This window comes from Oncorhynchus kisutch, linkage group LG2 (genome assembly GCF_002021735.2).
Source record: "Oncorhynchus kisutch isolate 150728-3 linkage group LG2, Okis_V2, whole genome shotgun sequence".
Lineage (NCBI taxonomy): Eukaryota > Metazoa > Chordata > Actinopteri > Salmoniformes > Salmonidae > Oncorhynchus > Oncorhynchus kisutch.
This window is the reverse complement of record NC_034175.2, coordinates 25,935,312-25,958,477: the sequence shown is the minus strand read 5'-3', so window position 1 is coordinate 25,958,477 and position 23,166 is coordinate 25,935,312. Positions and strand designations below refer to the sequence as shown.

General features: G+C 43.2%; 1 protein-coding gene and 1 long non-coding RNA gene across 3 annotated transcripts in view; one reads left to right on the top strand and one right to left on the bottom strand.

Moving 5' to 3' along the window:
* Positions 1–3,370: 3,370 nt before the first annotated feature.
* On the bottom strand, positions 3,371–7,137 carry LOC116353972 (uncharacterized). Its single transcript, XR_004203380.1, has 2 exons — positions 6,750–7,137; positions 3,371–4,196 (listed from the first exon to the last, which is right to left on the bottom strand). It is a non-coding gene; the product is annotated as an uncharacterized LOC116353972 (long non-coding RNA).
* Positions 7,138–16,029: 8,892 nt separating this feature from the next.
* Positions 16,030–23,166, top strand: part of LOC109903926 (zinc finger protein 516) — a 52,391-nt gene continuing 45,254 nt past the window's right edge. Inside the window, exon 1 of one of the 2 annotated variants that reach the window (XM_031792003.1) lies at positions 16,030–16,739. The gene's annotated coding sequence lies outside the window, so the exon portion shown is untranslated. The remainder of the gene's footprint in view (positions 16,740–23,166) is intronic. The other variant, XM_020500943.2, reaches the window with a different exon arrangement.

Sequence of the window (23,166 nt, the reverse complement as noted above, 5' to 3'; positions counted from 1 at the left end):
GGTGTTGGGTGACCATGGCCTCCATACTCTTACAGTTGGTGTTGGGTGACCATGGCCTTCATACTCTTACAGTTGTTGTTGGGTGACCATGGCCTCCATACTCTTACAGTTGGTGTTGGGTGACCATGGCCTCCATACTCTTACAGTTGGTGTTGGGTGACCATGGCCTCCATACTCTTACAGTTGGTGTTGGGTAACCATGGCCTCCATACTCTTACAGTTGGTGTTGGGTGACCATGGCCTCCATACTCTTACAGTTGGTGTTGGGTGACCATGGCCTCCATACTCTTACAGTTGGTGTTGGGTAACCATGGCCTCCATACTCTTACAGTTGGTGTTGGGTGACCATGGCCTTCATACTCTTACAGTTGGTGTTGGGTGACCATGGCCTCCATACTCTTACAGTTGGTGTTGGGTGACCATGGCCTCCATACTCTTACAGTTGGTGTTGGGTGACCATGGCCTCCATACTCTTACAGTTGGTGTTGGGTGACCATGGCCTCCATACTCTTACAGTTGGTGTTGGGTGACCATGGCCTCCATACTCTTACAGTTGGTGTTGGGTGACCATGGCCTTCATACTCTTACAGTTGGTGTTGGGTGACCATGGCCTCCATACTCTTACATTTGGTGTTGGGTGACCATGGCCTTCATACTCTTACAGTTGGTGTTGGGTGACCATGGCCTTCATACTCTTACAGTTGGTGTTGGGTGACCATGGCCTCCATACTCTTACAGTTGGTGTTGGGTGACCATGGCCTTCATACTCTTGCAGGTCTTAGCAAGTATTTCTGCTGCACAGGTATTTGAATGACGGGACTATTGCCAGTGATTTGTGTTCAATGGTGAAGACAGGCATGGTGGGTGGAGGGCTGGACAGACAAATTTGAGTAGACACACACACACACACACACTCGCTTAGTTAAATAAAGGTAATAAAATAAAAACACACAGCAAGTTCATATTTAGCTTACGTTGATTGGACTAAATTGTTTTTGGTATCTTTTAGTTTTGTCCGTGTCTTAAACTAAGCGTATGTGATTTTGATGATGTTGAAATGTTGAAGTTGAAGTGATGCTGGAATAGTGGAGGCAGCTCCTGTTTTCTTTGTGACTTGCAGTAACTCTCTGTGGTTCTAAATCAAGAGTTGTTTAGTAGTCTGAAAATGTCAGAAACATTACCTTGCTTGACCATGCTGTAGGTCATGTTTGTTATATGTCAAAATGCTTTGTGGATTTCACCGGACAGATGTTGCTCTCCGGTTTTGTGATGAACCAGAGCTGTGGCTGGATTTATTCTGCCACTGTGTCTTCTCATTGTCTCGACATTTGGGCCTGTATACCACGGTCGGCAAGGAATATGAATTCACAAGCTATAGAGCAAACAACCTCAAATGTATTTTTCTCCCCTGGCTTTACCCATGCACAGCTACTGTTTAGGCTAACACCAGAAAGAGCAGTAGTGGTTCGGCCGACATAATGTTGTGATGACCTGAATATCAATGAATTTTGTAAATAATAAGAAAACAAAAAGATGAGTTTGGTCAAAATGAATCTTGTTTGCTGAGGGGGTATTGTTCATCATGGGGCGACGTACAATTTGCCCAGCATCGTCCAGGTTAGGGGAGGGTTTGGCTGGCAGGGATGTCCTTGTCCCATCGCTAGCGACTCCTGTGGCGGGTCGGGCGCAGTGCACGCTGACACAGTCGCCAGGTACACGGTGTGTCCGCCGACACATTGGTGCGGCTGGCTTCCGGGTTTTGTGGGGGCATTGTGTCAAGAAGCAGTGCGGCTTCGTTGGGTTGTCGGATGACGCATGGCTCTCGACCTTCGCCTCTCCCGAGTCCGTACGGGAGTTGAAGCGATGAGACAAGACTGCAACTACCAATTGGATACCATGAAAGTGGGGAGAAAACGGGGTAATACAATTTTTAAAAATATATATATATTATTTTGTCCATTAGTGAGACTTGGCATAATTATATGGATTATACATGATGTGTGACAGGTATAGGGATGAGTCGACGACATCTGGTATGACCTTGTACTGACTACGTTTACCATCCTGCCCATACATCATGTCCCAGGTGTGGTAACCACGGTGATGTGTCCTCTCTGCTGTCAGAGAGGGGCAATTGGATCTATGAACTCAATCATTCTTAGGCATCATGGAAATAACATCTGACAGGGTGGCTCAGTTCTCGCTATGGGCATTCCTCCCCTGTGGCCCCTCGACAGGGGACAAAGGAAGCACAGCCATGCGCTCTCAGCGCCTCTCAGCGTCTCTATCTACCTCCCCTGTGAAATGGTACAATAAAGTAATTAAACTCAGGGATTCTTGAGTGCATTACTGTGAACTGGACATTCCAAATACGCATCACATTTTCCCACAGGGCATGTATGATTACCAATATTATTGCAATCAATAAATAGTTATTTATTTTGAATTTAAATTGAATTGATATATGTAGGCTGATAAATGTGGGTATTAGGTCAAATATTAGATAATAGGTCAACTAAACAAAAGGACTCAATGTGTTCACTGTTAGAATCAATGTCGCTTGTTTAAAAAAAAAAAAATAGTATCTTCATATTTCTACATTGTCTTGTATTTTTTAATTCATATTAAGTTAGGTTATTCCACTTAGTATGCAGCAACTTGTGAGTCAATGCACGAGATATCTATTCTACGTGACACTTGGGAGCCCTTTCCTGTGTCTGACAACATAGACCTCACTTTCTCTCTCTCTATCTCTCTTTCTGTCTTTCTTTCTTTCTTTCTCTCTTCCTCTCTCTCCATATCTCTCTCTCACACACACACACACATGGACACACACTTATTTGGCTGATATCAAATAGTGTCTGCCAGCTTGCATAGCAGGGTGTATAGAGTCCATTTGTATGTGCCATTAAAGGTCTGCTCTACCTGCCTTGAAGAAAAGACACATCTGTCAATAGGCAAATAGGTTTCATACTATGCGAAAAGGGCATTGCATTGCTCTCTCCTGTAGAAGGATGTGGATTTATTTGACAAATAGACTGGTATTACAAACTACTTGGGCACTTTCAACATGTTTCCAAATGCTTGCAATGAGCTTCAGACTATGACTGCATGTTGAACATAGCCAGTAGAGGAAAACAAGCTAGCAGAAAGGAAATGGCCCTCTTTTTCAAAGTAGATGAGGTGGAGTTGTTATGGAAGGGACCGTAGCCTTGTGAACAACAGAACCGAGAGGAGAGGTAAGGGAGTTGTCCCTGCAGTTCTACCATCCAGCCTCCCTGTGGGTTTTCAAACGAGAAGGGGTCGGGAGAGAGACCGTGGGGAAGAGAGATAACAACGAACAAACAAACAAACCGACGCAACCAATTAACACCATTTCATCACACGCTTTATAGCAGAAAAAAACGTGAATTGCTACGACATGTTCTCTTAAATGTGCTTCCATAGGCGACACAGTATATAGCACTGTTGAAGTGTTTTGTGATCAATAATGCTCGGCTGTCCATCTTGGGAGAGGAGACACACCAGTAACACACCGGAGGCATCATTCTTGGTTTTCAGATCATCCTGAAGGTCACTGAAGCGATGTGCGTGTCTGCAGTACAGCTGCACCAGAGACAGGAAGTAAATAGAGATGCTGGATTCACTCCTATTTTATAGAGCATTTGGATAATAGATTTTAGCGGTCCTCTTTCAGATAATGTGTTGTATGCCTGACTTTTAGGTAGAAGGGTACTATGTTAATTCATTCATGTTTTCCTGATTCACTCACATCTCATCTGGAAGGCAATTATAGGAACCCCATGATGCCACCCATCACCCACAACCAGACAGACAGAGACAGACAGACAGACAGACAGACAGACAGACAGACAGACAGACAGACAGACAGACAGACAGACAGACAGACAGACAGACAGACGCACGCACTACTAATGCTAATCCTCTCAGGATGACACATATAGATAACTGCCCCCCTGACCGCATGAAGCCATGGCCACATGACAGACCAGGTCAATTAGACACCCATTAAGGGCTGGTCCCAGAACAGCGGTAAGGACTTCCTGATGTCTTGTTTTTCTCTGCATGGTGCTGCAAACCAAATCCATCTTCTCCCTCACCCAAACCTAATTACAGGTATAGATAGTCTGGGCGAGATGAAAAGCTGGAAGACGCTTTGATGGATGGTAAGGCCTCTGCAAAGAGAACAAACAGGTCATTAACATGACAATGGGGATGATGCAATGGCCTCATACAAAAGACACGGGAGAGCAGAGGTGGGGGAGAGAAGAAAGAGAGCGAAAAGCAAACTAGCCGGCGCCGTGAGAGACCAGCAGTGAATAAACTTTGAAGCCAAGGGGGAAACAGAAATGTCAATAGAACGGTAGTGGAGTGGTGGTAGTGTGGAGTGAGAGAGAACACCTCCACTCCCTCCTCACATAGGTTCTCCCAGCCCTGTTTTCTAGAAGGGATTTGAGCGTGAGCGCTGGCTTAATGGGGATGTTGGAAGCAGGCAGTAGGGAGGGAGTAAATGATCTATCCTTCGACAAAGTATACCTCGTTAATATTGCATGAGACCGTATTTTAAGGTAAATCACGAAAGCTTGGGGCCGTTGCATGACAGTTGTATCCATTTCAAATATCAAATCTGGAGCAGCAGATGCAGCACTCTTCCTACACAGAAGATTCAGTTCAGTTTGTGCCTTGGAGTGTGAACAGTGTCAAGACGCAGTGTGGGTATCGAGTAAATACATATAGGGGTATTTTTGCCCCTCCTCTCTCTCTCTCTCTCTCTCTCTCTCTCTCTTTCTCTCTCTCTCTCTCTCTCTCTCTCTCTCTCTCTCTCTCTCTCTTTCTCTCTCTCTCTCTCTCTCTCTCTCTCTCTTTCTCTCCCTCTCTCTCTCTCTCTCTCTTTCTCTCTCTCTCTCTCTCTCTCTTTCTCGCTCTCTCTCGCTCTCTCTCTCTCTCTTTCTCTCTCTCTCTCTCTCTCTCTCTCTCTCTCTCTCTCCTTTCATAAACTAAGTGCTGAACAGCTTCCTGTATGCAATGGAAAAGTACAATTCTGACTGATTTCTGACTGTTGTTTGTGTTTGTGTTGATGGAAGATGAAATCAATGTATCCAAAGACATTAAAACTAAAATAAGGAGTCATACAATAAAATGTCGGAATTCTTACAATTCAAACACAACATTGTAAAACATGTTGAATATTGATTAATATTATCATTATGATGGTAAACGTGACACATTGCAAATCTCTATTCTCCAATTGGCAATCGCCTTGGTTGTATTCAGAGCCCAAACATGTCATGGTTCAACACACTAAGTGAAAGCATGCCTTAAACCCAGTTTGATAACACCGTCACATGACTGAAAGCCTCCAGTAATTCCAATTCTACAACAGAAATATTCCTGTGGGATTATTCTGTTGACAAGACGCCTTTGTTTTGGATTTTAATCCACTAAACACTCTGGTCTCTAATTATTTCACAGCTTTGGTAGCCATAGTAATGTAAGTGTAACCTCTAAAAGACACAATGACTTTTATATCTGATCTCAATTTCCCCTCCCGTGCATTTTCACAGAAGTACTGTTTTCATTATTTTGTTCAGATTAAAAATATGGTTAGGAAATCACATTGATTGGTGTTTAGCTAAGATCAAAATCTGTTTGGTTACCATTGACAACATGTTTAGGCTACACGCACACATGTTATCTACTTTGAATACGCTCTCGCTGAATTAGGGTAGATCGACAGGTAGCCAAGTGGTTAGAGCGTTGGGCCACTAACCGAAAGGTTACTAGATCGAATCCCCGAGCTGACAAGGTAAAGATCTGTCGTTCAGCCCCTGAACAAGGCAGTTAAGCCGTCATTGTAAATAAGAATGGGTTCTTAACTGACTTGCCTCGTTAAATAAAATAAAAGATTGACTACCGTCAATATTTAATACGACTCCTATTATGAATGGCGTTTGCCACAAACTTTGGGAAAACCACTGAGAATCTATGAAGAGGCCCGTGTCATAATTCTAAAAAGGGATTTACAGATGACAGGCATGCGGGGCAGTTCTTGGAAGACGGGAGGGAGGTTTTGAGACAGAGCAGACAAGACCCAGATCAAGGCTATTGTTGTGTGTCCCCAGCCCAGAGAGAAGGAGGATATGAGACACCCTGCTGTGACCAATCCCTCCTCATTAGATAAGGACTTATTATAAACCAGAGGATGTGATCGTTCCTTTGTAAAGGACCGTCTCAAAGCATAGGACTGACCCCGGGTGACGGGAGGCGGCGGGGGGTGATGACGATGACGATCGCTGTGAACTGTAAAAGCGTCAAAGGTTTTGAAAAGAAGGTGTCATTTCCAATATCCATTACGTGTCAACTGTGTTGCATCCTATTGTTAACATGCATTTCCTTTCATTTAAAATGAGTATAAATCTATTCCAAATGCTTTGAAATGTCCTCTAAATGTAACCAAAGGTGCATATTGACTCCATGCCCTATAACCACACGCTGACACAAGTACTTTTGACAGAGTGCGTTTACTTTGTTTTCTCTCCTGTTGAAGTCTGAGATGTGTCGTCCTTCACTTGCTTATTGTGTTTCAGGGTGTGGAGACTGTTTTTCATCAAGCACTCGAACAAAGATGAGAGGAGAAAACAGAGGAAGAGGGAGGAGGGAGAATCTACAACCACCCATCCCCCCCCCCTTCTCACAAAAAGCAGTAGCTCCATGATTTCCTCCTTTACCTTCTGATGTTGGCGCTGTTCTTATTTTTCTTCTTTCTTTCTCTCTTTCTTTTTCTGAAATACTTCCGTCTGAGCCTCTCGCACTTCGGGCTATTGCTGCTTCAACTACAAACAAATTGAGTTGCCCTGATGTGAAATAAACTCAGTCCTGTGAAGAATGCGACAGGTTCCCCAAAAATATGTGGGGGGAAAAAAATAGTATTTTGTTCGTTAATACATATCACACAACATTGTAGACGAAGTCGCTCAATTCTGAAATGTGCTCGTATCTCACTCTTAAAGCTAGAAACATTTTCTCATTCACCTGTCGGATGATACTATATATCTCAAAGTCAGCTGGGCTTCTGTTGGCTTCAGCCATTATTGTCTGGAGTGAGTGAGTTCTTTTGTGTGTGCATGTGTCCGTTTGGGGGAGGGGTAGTGTGTTGAGGAATAGGAGATTGGGGATTCCAGTTCCTCTATTTTTTCACTAAACTGAAGCGTTTGTCTAATTACAAGACGGGTTGAGCACTCAGCCCTACACAAACAACAGCTGTCTCTGACACACACACACACACAAGCACACACACACACACAGTACTTACTTAGACGTAATTAGTGTGATCAAGATGAGTGAAGAGACAAAGAGATAAGCAATAGATCTACATTGAGCCTGTGAATTTCCTAGTATGTGTTATACTGGTCTTGCAATATAATTGTACTTTGAAACCTCAATTCTATAGTCACCAACAAGCAAGGCATTGGATTTACATTATTTTGGGACACATTTGTGTTAAAGAATGAGTGCTTAGGTTGTGTTGTGTGTCTACTGAGGATATCTCAACCAGCAGCGTGCTGGCTGGTTGAGCCCAGTCAATAGGGCTAATAGAACCCTAATGCCAGACGGTGGTGTGCATCAAGACCTTCAGGGCAAGGAGCTGCCGAGATGGTCGAGTGAAAAGGTGATCAAATCAAATCAAAATTCAAATCAAACGTTATTTGTCACACGCTTCTAAAACAGCAGGTGTAGACTTACAGTGAAATGCTTACTTATTCCCAACGATGCAGAGAGAAAGAAAATGGAGAAATAATAGAAAAGTAATAACATACAATAATAAATACACAATGAGTAACGATGACTTGGCTATATACACGGGGTACCAGTACCGAGTCGCTGTGCAGGGGTCCGAGGTAATTGAGGTTGTTATGTACAATACATATAACTAGGAATAGAGTGACGAGCTATTTACGTGGAATAACTATTTAACAGTTATGGCTTGGGGGTAGAAGTTGTTCAAGGTGCTGTTGGTTCCAGACTTGGTGAATCGGTACCGCTTGCCGTGCGGTAACAGAGAGAACAGTCTATGACTTGGGTGACTGGAGTCTTTGACAATTTTTAGGGCATTCCTCAGACACTGCCTGGTATAGAGGTCCTGGATGGCAGGGAGCTTGGCCCCAGTGATGCACTGTGCCGTACGCACTACCCTTTGTAGCACTTTGTGGTCGGATGCCAAGTAGTGATGCAGCCAGTCAGGATGCTCTCAACGGTGCACCTGTAGAACTTTGTCTACAGGTGCATGCCAAATATTTTCAGCATCCTGAGGGCGAAGAGGCATTGTTCTGCCTTTACTTCACGACTGTGTTGGTGTGTGTGGACCATGATAGGTCCTTAGCGATGTGGACACAGAGGAACCTGAAACTCTCGACCCGCTCCACTACAGCCCCGTCGATGTGAATGGGGGTGTACTCGGCCCTCCGTTTCCTGTAGTCCACGATCAGCTCTTTTGTCTTGCTGACGTTGAGGGAGAGGTTGTTGTCCTGGCACCATACTGCCAGTTTTCTGACCTCCCTATAATTTAGGCTGATCAGCTCTGATCAGGTCTACCACCGTAGTGTCGTCAGAAAACTTAATGATGGTGTTGAAGTCTTGCGTGCCACGCAGTTGTGGGTGGCGTGGCCACGCAGTACAGGAAGGGACTAAGCACGCACCCCTGAGGGAACCCCATGTTGAGGGTCAGCATGGCGCAGCGGTCTAAGACACTGCGTCTCAGTGCTAGAGGTGTCACTACAGACACCCTGGTTCGAATCCAGGCTGTATCACAACCGGCCGAGGTTGGGAGCCCCATAAGGCAGCGCACAATTGGCCCAGCGTCGTCCGGGTTTGGCCAGTGTAGGCCGTCATTGTAAATAAGAAGTTGTTCCTGACTGACTTGCCCAGTCAGGAAGTCCAGGATCCAGTTGCAGAGGGAGATGTTAGGTCCCAGTGTCCTTAGCTTAGTGATGAGTTTGGAGGGCAGTATGGTGTTGAATGCTGAGCTATAGTCAAAGAACAGCATTCTCACATGGCTGCTCCTCTTGTCCAGGTGAGAGAGGGCAGTGTGAAGTGCAATAGAGATTTCGTCATCTGTGGATCTGTTGGGTGGAATGCGAATTAGAGTGGGTCCAGGGTGTCTGGGATGATGATGGTGTTGGTGTCATTGATCACCCTAAGCAGCGGCAAGTGCAACCAACTAGCTTCAGTGACATTATAATACGATAGTAGACGTCTTCTATTGGAGTGTGTCCGTGCAAAATGAGCTTGATAATCAGAACTTTTCACGAGCTGAGCTGTCACTCACACAGGCACAGAGACACACCCATACACACAGTGTATTCAACATGATTCAAGGGATAGTTCACCCAATTTACAAAACATTGGCTTCCTTGCCCTGTAAGAGGTCTATGGACAAGGTAAGACATTAATCCATGCTTTGGCTTTGTTTACCTGGCCACTATCCTTAAAAGCTAACTTCTTAGCATTTCAAAACCAATACAACTCAATATCCCCCACGTTAGCATTATTTGAGCTTCATATCCCAATCATCTTAAAGTTACTATACACCTAAATGCATAAGTGCATATTATGCATTATTTAGTCACAATGAATAGCATCAAATACACTGTATATACAAAAGTATGTGGACACCCCTTCAAATGAGTGGATTTGGCTATTTCAGCCACACCTGTTGCTGGGGAAGGCCCTTGCCTGTTTCAGCATGACAATGCCCCCGTGCACAAAGCGAGGTCCATACAGAAGTAGTTTGGAAGAACTTGACTGGCCTGCACAGAGGCCTGACCTCAACCCCATCGGACACCTTTGAGATGAATTGGAACACTGACTGCGAGCCAGGCCTAATCGCCCAACATCAGTGCCCTACCTCACTAATGCTCTTGCGGCTGAATGGAAGCAAGTCCCCGCAGCAATATTCCAACATCAAGTGGAAAGTCTTCCCAGAAGAGGGGTGACCAACTCCATATTAATGCCCGTGATTTTGGAACGAGATGTTCGACAAGCTGTCTATGGTCTATTCAACTATTTGTCAACAAATAAAAGTTGTTTTAATGCATTCAAACAGCTAAAAATGACCCTGCTAGTAACCGGAAGGTTGCAAGTTCAAACCCCCGAGCTGACATGGTACAAATCTGTCGTTCTGCCCCTGAACAGGCAGTTGACCCATTGTTCCTAGGCCGTCATTGAAAATAAGAATTTGTTCTTAACTGACTTGCCTAGTTACATAAAGGTAAAATAAAAAACCCAGCCCTGTACTTAAAAGACACTGATGAAAGGGGAGAGTGTATCCTTCCTTTCTCCTCAGTTACATATGATGAGGCTATCATTGAAAGAGAAACCATGCATGGCAAAGAATGAGAAAGTACTTCCTGCCTCTGTGCTCTCGAAACAGGATATGTGTACAATGTAAGCTGTAAAGGTAGGTTACGATGACAATGTGCAGTCCAACCCCCTCAGCTCAGGAATCATATTATCCTCTCAAGTTGTATTGAGAGGATGGCAGCTTACTGTATAAAACACATACATTCACGGACTCTTGATGTTTTGTGTTTGTTCTTTGTTCTCGCAGCACCTTGAACTATGTGCATGCTTCCCTTGCTTTGAATGATCTCGTTCTTCTACTTGTGGCAGCCGGGATTCTATGTGTGAGTGAGGTGGGGGGGGGGGGGGGGGCATGTGTGCGTGTGCCTGCGTACGTGCATGTGTGTGTGCCTGCATGCGTGCATGCGTGTCTATCTGCATGAGTGAGTGTGTGCCTGCGTGCAAGTTGGCGTGCATGTGTATGTCGAGGAGAATGGGTTTCAGACAGTGATAATTCTGGTGAAGAGAGGCAGAGGAGGGGTGGGTGGAGGAAGGCGAGCTGAAGAAGACAATCTCAGTGCTGCAGCAGCATCACTGTGTGCTGTATCCATCAGGCTCCCTCCTCCTCCTCCTCCTTCTGCAGTCACTGCTGTTTAAAATGCACTGCCAGAGACACACACACACACAGCCCCCACAGGAAATGGGTTCACTTCCTGGGTTGGCTGCTGGCTGCGCAGGAGTCCACTTTCTCATCCAAGATAGGATTAGCATGATATTACATGATTACACCACATGATTATATTAGCGGAGGAGGATGCAACCTGGGACTTCCCAATCAATTGCCTTATTCCCTATCTGAGGCCAGACTTGTCAACACAATCACACACCCAATAAACAATTAATTTTCCACAGCCACATGGACCTGTATCACATTTTTACAGAAGAACAGCATTTTGATGTTTGTGTGACGCCGCGTGGTGTTCACGACCAACTCGGGTTGGTTACCTGTTCTGTTGCCATTGATAGCAGGGGTTGTTGGGATGTAATGCCTCGTGTTGCACGGCCAAGGCCTGTGGTCGGATATATTTCCCGGTCCTCAACGACGTGGCTAAAATAGCATGATCAATGGTGGGGGCGGATCCCCTCTCTAAGGCCGCAGTGGAACTTGATAAGAGGGAAAATCAAACAGTGCGTTTAAAAAGACAGCGAGGGGGAGGACAGAAACAGAGAGAGAGAGAGAGAGAGAGAGAGAGACAGAGAGAGAGGAGGGAGGGAAGAGCACATTAAGGAACTGATCAAAAATGACAAAGGATAGAGGATAGAAAACAGAGGGTAAATAAAGTGTTAGTTATTTGCCTCTTATTCAAAACAAGTAATCTGACACATCACATTAATAGTTGATATTGTATAGCATTATGGTGGGGATTGCGTGCGCTCATGATGTGGTCATTGGCCGTGAGGTAACAAAGCACTCCCCTTCAATCCCTGTGGTAAGGCAGTAAGGTTCTCGGTGCACACCAAACAGCTGACAATTAGCAAGGAGTCAATAATGTACTGGGAGCTAATTGAGCACAAGGGGCTGTGGTGTCAGTCAGTTGTGTAACACACCTTCACTGTTACGGCAAGCTAGCCCAACTACAGGACTTTTATAAATATAGTCTCTGTCGCGTTCCTGTATGAGTGGAATATTACATAGTGTAAGGCATTGTGGTGAATACAAGTAGAATAGCTATTAAAAGCCCGCCCTGAGGTTAGGACCAGCATGTGTTTGTGTGTGTGTCTGTGTGTGTGTGTGTGTGAGTGCATGTGTGTTTTTGTGTGTGTGTGTGTGTGTGTGTGTGTGTGTGTGTGTGTGTGTGTGTGTGTGTGTGTGTGTGTGTGTGTGTGTGTGTGTGTGTGTGTGTGTGTGTGTGTGTTTTGTGTGTGTGTGTGTGTGTGTGTGTGTGTGTGTGTGTGTGTGTGTGTGTGCACTACATTCGTTACTTGTGTATGAGTATGAATGAAACCTAGAGGGTGACATTGATTTGAATGATTCATTGAAGTTCTGCTACAACCCTGAAGCAGTTATTGCAGTGTAAATAAAGAACCGCGATAGGACGTTTGACAAATGACAGAGAAGCCTCTTGAATGACTGGCTTACAGAGGACACCTTGTCTCTTGACCCTCCCTGCCTCTCAGATGGTAGAGATGAAGGGAGTATTGAGTACGACCCCTCTATTGTGACAAGAAGCATCTCAGAGCACTAGTCTAAGACACTGCAGAGAAGCTTAAAGAGGAAGGGGGCTCTATGGCCATGTCGTTGTCATATGGCGTTGTGTGTACTGTACACATGTTCAATGCATATGCACTTTTAAAAGGCTAACTATCTATCCCAAATAATGATTTAGTCACTTGTCTTTTTTTTGTGTGTGTGTGTGTGTATATGTGTGTGAAGTGTGTGTGTGTGCGTGTGTGAATATACAGTGCCTTCTATTTTGTGAAGTGCACCAGTTCCTCCTGCAGCAAAGCACCCTCACAACATGATGCTGCCACCCCTGTACTTCACGGTTGGGATGGTGTTCTTCGGCTTGCAAGCATCCCCCTTTTTCCTCCAAACATAACAATGGTCATTATGGCCAAACAGTTCTATTTTTGTTTCATCAGACTGGAGGACATTTCTCCAAAAAGTATGATCTATGTCCCCATGTGCAGTTGCAAACCTTAGTCTGGCTTTTTTTATGGCGGTTTTGGAGCAGTGGCTTCTTCCTTGCTGAGAGGCCTTTCAGGTTATGTCGATATAGAACTCGTTTTACTGTGGATCGTGAGTGGGAAATGTTAAGATTCCAAATATGGCAAAATACTGTACAGAATATATTACAAGTCATTGGATGATATTTGATTTTGTACCTGTTTCTTCCAGCATCTTCACAAGGTCCTTTGCTGTTGTTCTGGGATTGATTTGCACTTTTCGCACCAAAGTACGTTCATCTCTAGGAGACAGAATGCATCTCCTTCCTGAGCGGTATGACAGCTGCATCATCCCATGGTGTTTATACGTGCGTACTATTGTTTGTACAGATGAACGTGGTACCTTCAGGTGTTTGGAAATTGCTCCGAAGGATGAACCAGACTTGTGGAGGTCTAAAATGTTTTTCCTAAGGTCTTGGATGATTTCTTTTGATTTTCCAATGATGTTAAGTAAAGAGGCACTGAGTTTGAAGGTAGGCCTTGAAATACATCCACAAGTACACCTCCAATTGACTCAAATGATGTCAATTAGCCTATCAGAAGCTTCTGAAGCCATGACATCATTTTCTTTAATTCTGGAACCAGTTTTAATGACTCCAACCTAAGTATATGTAAACTTCTGACTTCAACTGTATATATATATATATATATATATATATATATATATATATATATATATATATTTATATATCACATTTACATAAGTATTTTGCTTATGTACTTTGTTTGCTCAGTACTTTGTTGAAGTACCTTGGGCAGTCATTACAGCCTCGTGTCTTTTAGGGTATGATGCTACAAGCTTGGCACACCTGGATTTGGGGAGTTTCTCCCATTCTTCTCTGCAGATGCTCTCAAGCTCTGTCAGGTTGGATGGGGAGCGTTGCTGCACAGCTATTTTCAGGTCTCTCCAGAGATGTTTGATCGGGCTCTGGCTGGGCCACTCAAGTACATTCAGAGACTTGTCCCAAAGCCACTTCTGAGTTGTCTTGGCTGTGTGCTTAGGGTCGTTGTCCTGTTGGAAGGTGAACCTTCACCCCAGTCTGAGGTCCTGAGAGCTCTGGAGCAGATTTTTTAAAAGGTTTTTATGATCTCTCTGTAATTTGCTTTGTTATTCTCTGCCTCGGTCCTGACTAGTCTCCCAGTCCTGGAAGCTAAAGAACATCCCCACAGCATGATGCTACCACCACCATGCTTCACAGTAGGGATGGTGCCAGGTTTCCTCCAGACGTGACGCTTGGCATTCAGGCCAAAGGCTTCAATCTTGTTTTTTAGGTGCCTTTAACTCCAAGAGGGCTGCCTTTTACTGAGGAGTGGCTTCTGTCTGGCCACTCTACCATAAAGGCCTGATTGGTTTAGTGCTGCAGAAAAGGTTGTCCTTCTGGAAGGTTCCCCCATCTCCATAGAGGAACTCTTGAGCTCTGTCAGAGTGACCAAAGGGTTCTTGGTCACCTCCCTGACCAAGGCCTGATTGCTCAGTTTAGCTGGGCGGCCAGCTCTAGGAAGAGTCTTTGTGGTTCTAAACTTCTTCCATTTAAGAATGGTGGAGGCCACTGTGTTCTTTGGGACCTTCAATGCTTCAGAAATATTTTGGTACCCTTCCCCAGATCTGTGCCTCGACACAATCCTGTCTCTGCGCTCTGCGGACAATTCCTTTGACCTCATCGCTTGGTCTTTGCTCTGACATCCACTGTCAACTGTGGGACCTTACATAGACATGTGTGTGCCTTTCCAAATTATGTCCAATCAATTGAATTTACCACAGGTGGACTCCAATCAAGTTGCAGACACATCTCAAGGATGATCAATGGAAACAGGATGCACCTGAGCTCAATTTCGAAGTCTCACAGCAAAGGGTCTGAATTGTTGTGTAAATAAGGTATTTATTTTGTCATTATCGGGTATTGTGCGTAGATTGCTGAAAAAAATACATATTGAATCAATTTTTTGAACAAGGCTGTAACCTAACAAAATGTGGAAAAAGTCAAGGGGTCTGAATACTTTCTGAAGGCAGTGTGTATGTGTATGCTCAGGGAAGCCATTGTGAGCTGGAGTGTGGTGTATCAGTGGGTACCGATTCAAGGCTTGTGGTTGATAAGACTCAGTGGCTTAAATCACTGGTACATCAGAAGTTAGGAAGAAGGCTTCTTCCCTATGCATGCAAAGCAAACACCCTCCCTATATCCAGGGCTTACTCACTGCAATGCAGATATGAATCTACCCACAACATAAATTGAACTCAAAGTGGCACAATTTAAAAGTAGTCTCATATTATCTAGGCCTCTTCGTTTAAATTCAACCTACCATAGTCTAAAGTCAATTTAGGCGGATCAAGAGATAACCCTAAATGTATCTTTCAAATCGGTGTGCTTATACAGCCTTCCTATGCTAGTGAGTCTACTAAAATAGGCCAACCTACCACGCAGATCATTTCTTTCACTGAAACAATATATTACTATTTTACCTTTAACAGCACAAGGGAATTCCACTGTATCAAAAACAATAGAGTAGGTTACAAACATATCCTGTATTAATGCAACTAACAAATTAATACACTTTGCTTTTACCAATCATTACAGAATAAAAACGTAATTACAGCTTCGTAAAGATTGTAATATAGCTAATACATGTTTAATGAATGATAAAACATTTTTTAAATGCCATGGTGTTGTAGCGAACGAATGGAACAGGAAACCAACTGGGTCTCTGGAAAGGCAGAACACCGTATGCATCGCACCAATAGGGTAAACTCACTTTGTGGAATTTTAATATGGCTCATTAAACGAGGGCTACACTGCCCCATTCGAAAAGGAAGGTACGTCCCCGTGCTTCAACTAACTTCAGCCTCACGGTGCAATCCCATTGCCCCACTTCTGACACCGATATAGCTCATTTTGAGCGTGGGAAGCGAACCCGGGTCGCTGTGAAAGGTATACACCCTACGCATCTTGCCAATATGTTAACTCGGTGGGAATCGTATAGCGTGGGTCGCTACAGTATATTACTTATAATTACATAGGGCAATTAGAAGTTAGACTAGTTCATCTAGGCTATTTGTTTGGGATTTATCTGATTCCTCTGTCTGTAACTGCATGCATTCCAAACGGCTTCTATCTACGACGTGCGTAAGCAGGTTTGAGAACCTGTCTGACTGAATTGAATCCAAATGATAACACATTGATAGTCAATATGTTGGCGAATATACAAGTGTTGGGCCAACATGTCATGTCGTCGTGTATGTCAACCGAATATTTGATTTAGTATAGTATCAAGAACTTTGTGCTGATGGAGACAATAGTAAATAGTTCATTTAATTCGGGAGAGACCATCCACAGGCACTGAAAGGTGTATCCATGAAACGACCGAGGCGCAAACGTCTTGGTTTTGCTCCTAATGGAACACAGTCCAGGAAATAGGCTCTACTTAGGAGTTAAAGAAGCAATTGGAGGCTTTGCTTATCGTCATCGCTCGAGAGGAATCAAGCTCTTAGTGCATTGAATACTTGGGAGACCGATGACTATCCCCGTGTCACAGTGGTTTCGACTCACTCAATCATATGCACTTCAACATACAGCGCATGCTGCTTTCACCTTTTGCGTTCGCCTATTCTTCGGGAGTGCTTCCAGGATATGTTTTGATCACACACTTGCACACAGGTACGTAAACAATATTAGATGACATTGATGTTTCGCTTCCGTGTGTTTGGTGAGGGTTCTGAATGGCAGCCGAGTCGAAGAGTAGGAGTTGGAGCAAATACGAACCTATTAATTTAACCTACGTGAGACTATATCAAACAAACACAACAAACATTCCATTATCAATAGTCTGGATCTATAACAACATGCGTACGTGGTTTATATCATATGGGTTGGATAGAGCTGCCCTAATATAGGCTACCTTTGCTTTGTCATATTCTTGAAATGTGAAGTTGAAAAGGTTGTTCTGTAAATCATGCAACATCAAAACCCAAAGGGATTAATCCGATTGGAGGAACGTTATTGGAAGTGCATGGTTGACTAGATTCATGTTTGTTGTTTTTATAATCGTAGTCAATTATTAAATGGATATTTAATCGACTTTGTTGTTTGTTCCTTAAAACAGGCAGAGACAGATGAAAGCACATCCATATTAGGAAGTCGAATGTCCTACACATAGGTCTAATGGACATGCCATAGCTGTCATTTAGTGAGAGGAACATGACACAAATTTCATCCGTTCATAATAACTGATTTTGAGTTCGCCGACTCAAAAGTCGCCAACATGTTAAATAGCCTACCAACGAAATTAGTTGAAGTTCATTACAAATTCGAGTCTATGGTGGGGGGGATGCAAAACATGTGGCGGGGGTGTGGAGTCGAAAGATGCTGGGTGGGGGGTGTCGGAATCAGATGGAGCACAACTTTTGAACTACGTGTCTTATTGTCCTTTATAAACTTCAATGCGCCATTGTAGACGGAGGTCCTATGCTCTATATGGGGAAGCCTAAACAAACAACTATTCTCCCGTTCTCCTATGCATGGAGATGTGTGTGACATTGTGGAAGGAAAGAAAGCAGGAGGGCTGTGACGTCACAATCACAAAGTAGTGTCCACGTAGGGCAAGGGAGCAAATCACACGTCTGCGCACAGATGTCTGGTAGAAACAATTAGGCTACGCTTAGCCTATTCAAACCTCATATATAAAAAATAAAAATTAAAAAATTAAAAATGAACATGTATTTACTTATTTGACTGGTTTTATTTACTAGCAGACTACAAAGATTAACATTCGGTAAAGGCTATAGGCACAATACCCAAATCTATTGCCGTATAGGCTAACAAGTGAAATATGAAGTTCCAAGCCATTTAAGCCAGCTGTAGGTTAGTATGCGATGCATAACGTTGCAGGGACGTCACGCCGGGGCTCTACATTCTTAGCGCAAGTGACACGAGAGGTGACACAAGAGAGCCGGTGACAGAGGGTGACAGACAAACAGACAGGGACAGAGAGCATTGAACCTGTACAGTCCTACGGCAACGAGACCACCGCGAGTAAAATACGCCAGAAACGTGCCATGCAATGTAAATAAGTCATTAATAGAATCAAAAGATGAGTGGAACCGGCACTCTCAAAATATAGTGCCCCAAGTAGCCGTAGGCCTATCTGGAGTAATTCCCTCATATTGCATAACCATACCTCTCCTAAGGGGAAAACGGTTGTCTACTGTCTTACTGGGAAAGGAAGTCGTTAAATACATATTATTGTTGCTGGTTGCAGGTCGGAATGGTATTATAGCCTCAGACCAACGTATTTGACTCCGTGTGAATACAGTGTTACTTGATGAGGAATGGGAGTGGTCATTCAATTAGGCTACTATTTTGTTTTATTTGCCTGTGCCCTGATTTGAAGAATGTCATAACATCAAAACATGGCTGTTTTTGTTTCGAGGACATTGCAACAACGTATAAGTATAGCAGTGAATTTGTCTGGCTACATTTCGTTGGTAATGTAGCGTAAAATCAGAGTTGATTGTTTTGAATGACCCTGCGTGCTGAAAAAAAAGTTACGATATAGTTAGAAACTTGAAAGGTGGAAAATAATTTGACGTAGTTGATACAAAGCAGGCTAATAACAGTGCAGAATGCAGCATTGGGGGACAGTGTCCTTAGACTTCCCACGTGTTTTACAGGATGCGGTTGTTGTTGTCTCTGGCGGCGTCAGGTTTCAGACGTATAGGAAAATTGTATTCACCTTTCAAAAGTCCGCTGATGAAAATAGTTTTTTTTCTTTTAGATACACAAAATCATCCGTGACTTTTGGTCATGATCGTAACACACGATGTAGCCCAATTGCATTCTCCCTCAGAACTGAGTAGCCAACGAAATTAGAATGATAATCCACTGGAGCCCACCTGTCGTAATAGGCCTACATATTATTTTCAAATTCATTACAGTTAAAAACGTTTCAATCCAACCTTTTAATGCGAGTAAATTACATGTTGCATAAAAACATGTAATGACAGGCCTGATGGAAACATCACATTTGTTGGTAAGCTTTCCAAATGTTAACTAAACAAATACACTAAGGCATGGTGTGATCTTTTTGTGTTGGCACAATTAATGATGCGAGAAATGGCTCTGGGAACGCTTTTGTGCGCAAATATTGGTATAATAACCTTTATATCGAAGTACATTTGGAGTCCCAAAATGACATGTTATTTGATGCTCCCACTACGATTCGGCAAGGCTTGCAGTTTCGTAGGCTACAGATGAAATAACAGATTGGTGAAAGTGCAAGGTGGCAAGCTTGATGCACTTTTCCAATAAATATCGAGGGTCTTATTCTGGTGACATGATGATCAATACTTGGTTGCAGTTTGACAAATCAAACTATTTGTTAAACTCGCTCTTTTGTCTGTACTAATCTCATCATGTGGACCATACCTGCCCTGTTGACTTTTTTGTTGTTGTTTTAAGTAGGGAGGTCAGTTAAAGAACCAATTCCTATTTTCAATGAAGGTTTAAGAACAAGGAACACAGCGGCAGAACGACAGATTTTTGCCATGTCAGCTCGGGGCTTCGATCTTGCAACCTTCCGGTTACTAGTCCAACGCTCTAACCACTGGGATACCTGCCGCCCCTACACACAAGATGTTGACTAGAGCACATGTGAGTGTGCCAATACCGGAGTGGGCACATTAGCTAAATAAAGCAACAACAAACAATGTGACAAAACATCAGTGGAGTTGAAAATGCGATGGAAACCCATTTCATTTGTATTTTTAATTAGGTACATGGGAATTTAACTGCAAAAGTTGTTCTTATGCGCACTACTTTTATGTGCACAAACACTTTTATGGTTACTACATGATTCCATGTGTGTTATTTCATAGTTTTGATGTCTTCGCTATTATTCTACAATGTAGAAAATAGTAACAAATTTAAGAAAAACCCCTTGAATGAGTAGGTGTGTCCAAACTGGTACTGTATATAAATGTTCAGAGATTTGTGATGACATGCATGTGCATGTGGCATCTCCAAATCTCACAAATATAAGTTTAAATATATGAAAATAGGAACACGGTGGCCATGTTTAACATGCTTTTCTCCATCTTGATTAAATATCTATTTATTTAAAGATCAACGTTGTAGCAACATACTGTACCATGATCCACAGCTGATCATGTTGGGGCTACAAAAATGCACAGCTTCACAGAAGAAAGCCACTGGTGGAAAAGCCCTGTTGCAATGAAGTCACACAGTAGCACATACATGACCCAACAGAGATTGTATTTGATTGGGAAAGAGGGATACCTAGTCAGTTGCTCAACTGAATGTGTTCAACCGAAATGTGTCTTCCGCATTTAACTCAAAGCCTCATAATCAGAGATGTGCGGGGGGCTGCCTTTAAAAACAACCACGCCATGGGCATCCAGGGAGCAGTTGTTATTGTCTTGCTCAAGGGCAGAATGGCAGATTTGTCCAACTCGCTGGCTCAGGGAGTTACTGGCCCAATGCTTTTATCCACCAGGCTACCTGCCTTTTACCATCAAGCTTTTAAAAAAAAATCTTGACTCCAAATGAATGACGAATAAATTGAAATGTTAGTCTTCCTTAAGTAGATTGTGTGCTTACTTTACTTTCCATCTCTTGGCCTATCACACTTAAACGTTACACACTATACCATGAAATGTCTTTCAAAGACGTTTTGTCATAGTTCCCCCTCCCGTTCTCTATCTGTAGGAGTCAAATTAGTGATTTCATTTTTTGAGCCGAATGTGTTCTATCGGCCTATGTGAAACAATGAGGACAAGGCAGGCCTTTGTGGTGGCTGCAATGCATTTTTTACCCATGTGAATGGTGCCTCACATTCCACAGCAGCAGGCCCTAGCTGAATCGCACCAGGCCCTAGCTGAATGGCACCAGTAACTCCCTCTGCTGTTTTCATTACTGATTACTCCTATTGGGCTTTTTGAACAACACACACACACACACACACACACACACACACACACACACACACACACACACACACACACACACACACACACACACACACACACACACACACACACACACACACACACACACACACACATACACATCTTACTATATTTTATATCATCACATTATGGAAGATCCATAGAACCCCATTTGGTTATGCATCTTAATTTCCTGTGTATCCCATCTCTTTGTCCGGATAACCTGAGGTGCAACACTCAACAGTTGTGTGTCTTTTGTTTCCTCAATTTTTGTCTACCATGGCAACACCTTAATGGGCTAGGCTGATGTGGTAAACACACCACACCTCTACTACATTCTAGGAGATTTAAGATATGTAATGTTGTTGCATAACCTGTATCCAGAGTAGAAAATACTTCCTATAGTCTTTTATCCATACACACAGTGTTGACTCATTTTTTTGTGTGGCTCACTTGGTTTGGGTAAAACAGCTAAAACAGCTATTTGTTTTTATTAAATTAATTTACTGTAATGGAATCTGTACCTGGCGGGTGTCTACAGACAATCCCACAATTAGTTTATCTCAGACAGATAGGTAGTGGTACCTGGCTGTGTTAGTTTGTGGCCATGGCATTGATTTCAGCTGCACAGTAAGACTCCTCCTGTGAAAGGGCAGTCTCTCTCTGCCAGTTCAGAAAGACTGTGGCTCCTGGATTAAATTATAAATGAGCCCCTCCATAGGAAACTCATTGCTTATGTCCTCAGTATAATCAAAAGGAATGTATTTGGCAAAAAGACTGACTGCAGACCCTTTAAGGCACTGCTGTATCTTCTCTCATCATCACCACACACACACACACACACACACACACACACACACACGTGTTTTCTCCTAATTCTGAGCAAAGGGTAACAGGTGGGTGTGTAATCCCCATATTTGGGTCACACCTGCAACCCCATGGCTGGATCAATGAAATGCCATGCTATGTAAGCATGGGCTTGATAGTAAGCTATCTAGCAAGATATCTGGTCATATTAGACCCGAAGAAAATGATTTAGTCATCGTGGGATTAGGGGTTAGAGGAGAGGAGCGGGGTTGGAATGAGGTCGGGGGGAGTCTGGGGCCGAGGGATTTAACATGGCACATTTGAGACTGCATGGTTAGCTAGTCAAGAGGCTGTGCTATTGTGATGGGGTAACATGTAATATGGTGTATTGGTAACCCTTGATAACACACCTTCATGAATAAGCATTAAAAATAACATTTTCATTATTTGTTAGAAGCATTGTCAAAAAGTGTTACCGTTGTGTTTCAAGGACTGTTGTAGTGAGATTGATTTTGGAATGCTGAATCTGAGATTGAATGAGGAGTTTCAACGGAACATTTGATTGGGTGATTTTGAGACTACCTAGTGTGTGTTTAGTGTCCTTCTGACACATAAATGCTTCCCTTCCAATTAACACATCATGCCTATTATTGGCCATTCGTCTCACATGAGAGAGTGAGAGAGAATGCTTGAACAACACCATGTTGATTATGCATCTGCCCCACTCCTGGCGAGTCAATAACCCCCACAGCAGATCACAAATACATTCATAAAACACTCCTGTGATTAATACTCACAGTAATTATTTGAATCCCCATCGGTTGTGGTATGCTGTAGTAAAGGAGCATATGTCTAATAGATTGTTTGCCTGCTCTGTGAACCAATGGTGGCATTGTTGCTCTGATTGCTAAGGGATTAAAGAAGAGAAATACGATTAGGGAGAAGTAGCCCTGAGTCACGTGGATGCAATCAGGGATTGGAAAGAGACTCTCTGTGTTTTGTGTGTGTGTGCGCGCTGGGGCGAGCTCATTGTCCAGCCCAGATGTCACTAGCGACTAGCTCACTGGTATTATCGATCCCCTTTTTTTATAGACCCACTGCTCAATAGAATAATGGCATTATAAGCAGACGTTGAGTTGAATAAAACCAACATGATACAGTTAAAAAATGACTGTGATGAAACGCTCGCTAATAGAATCATATTTTGTCTTTGATCAGTTACCTTCTTCCATTGCCTTTTTTAAAATTCAAATGACAAAGGTCATCAAATGAAATTGATTGAATTAGGCCTTTAGCTTTTGAACATGACTTTTCCA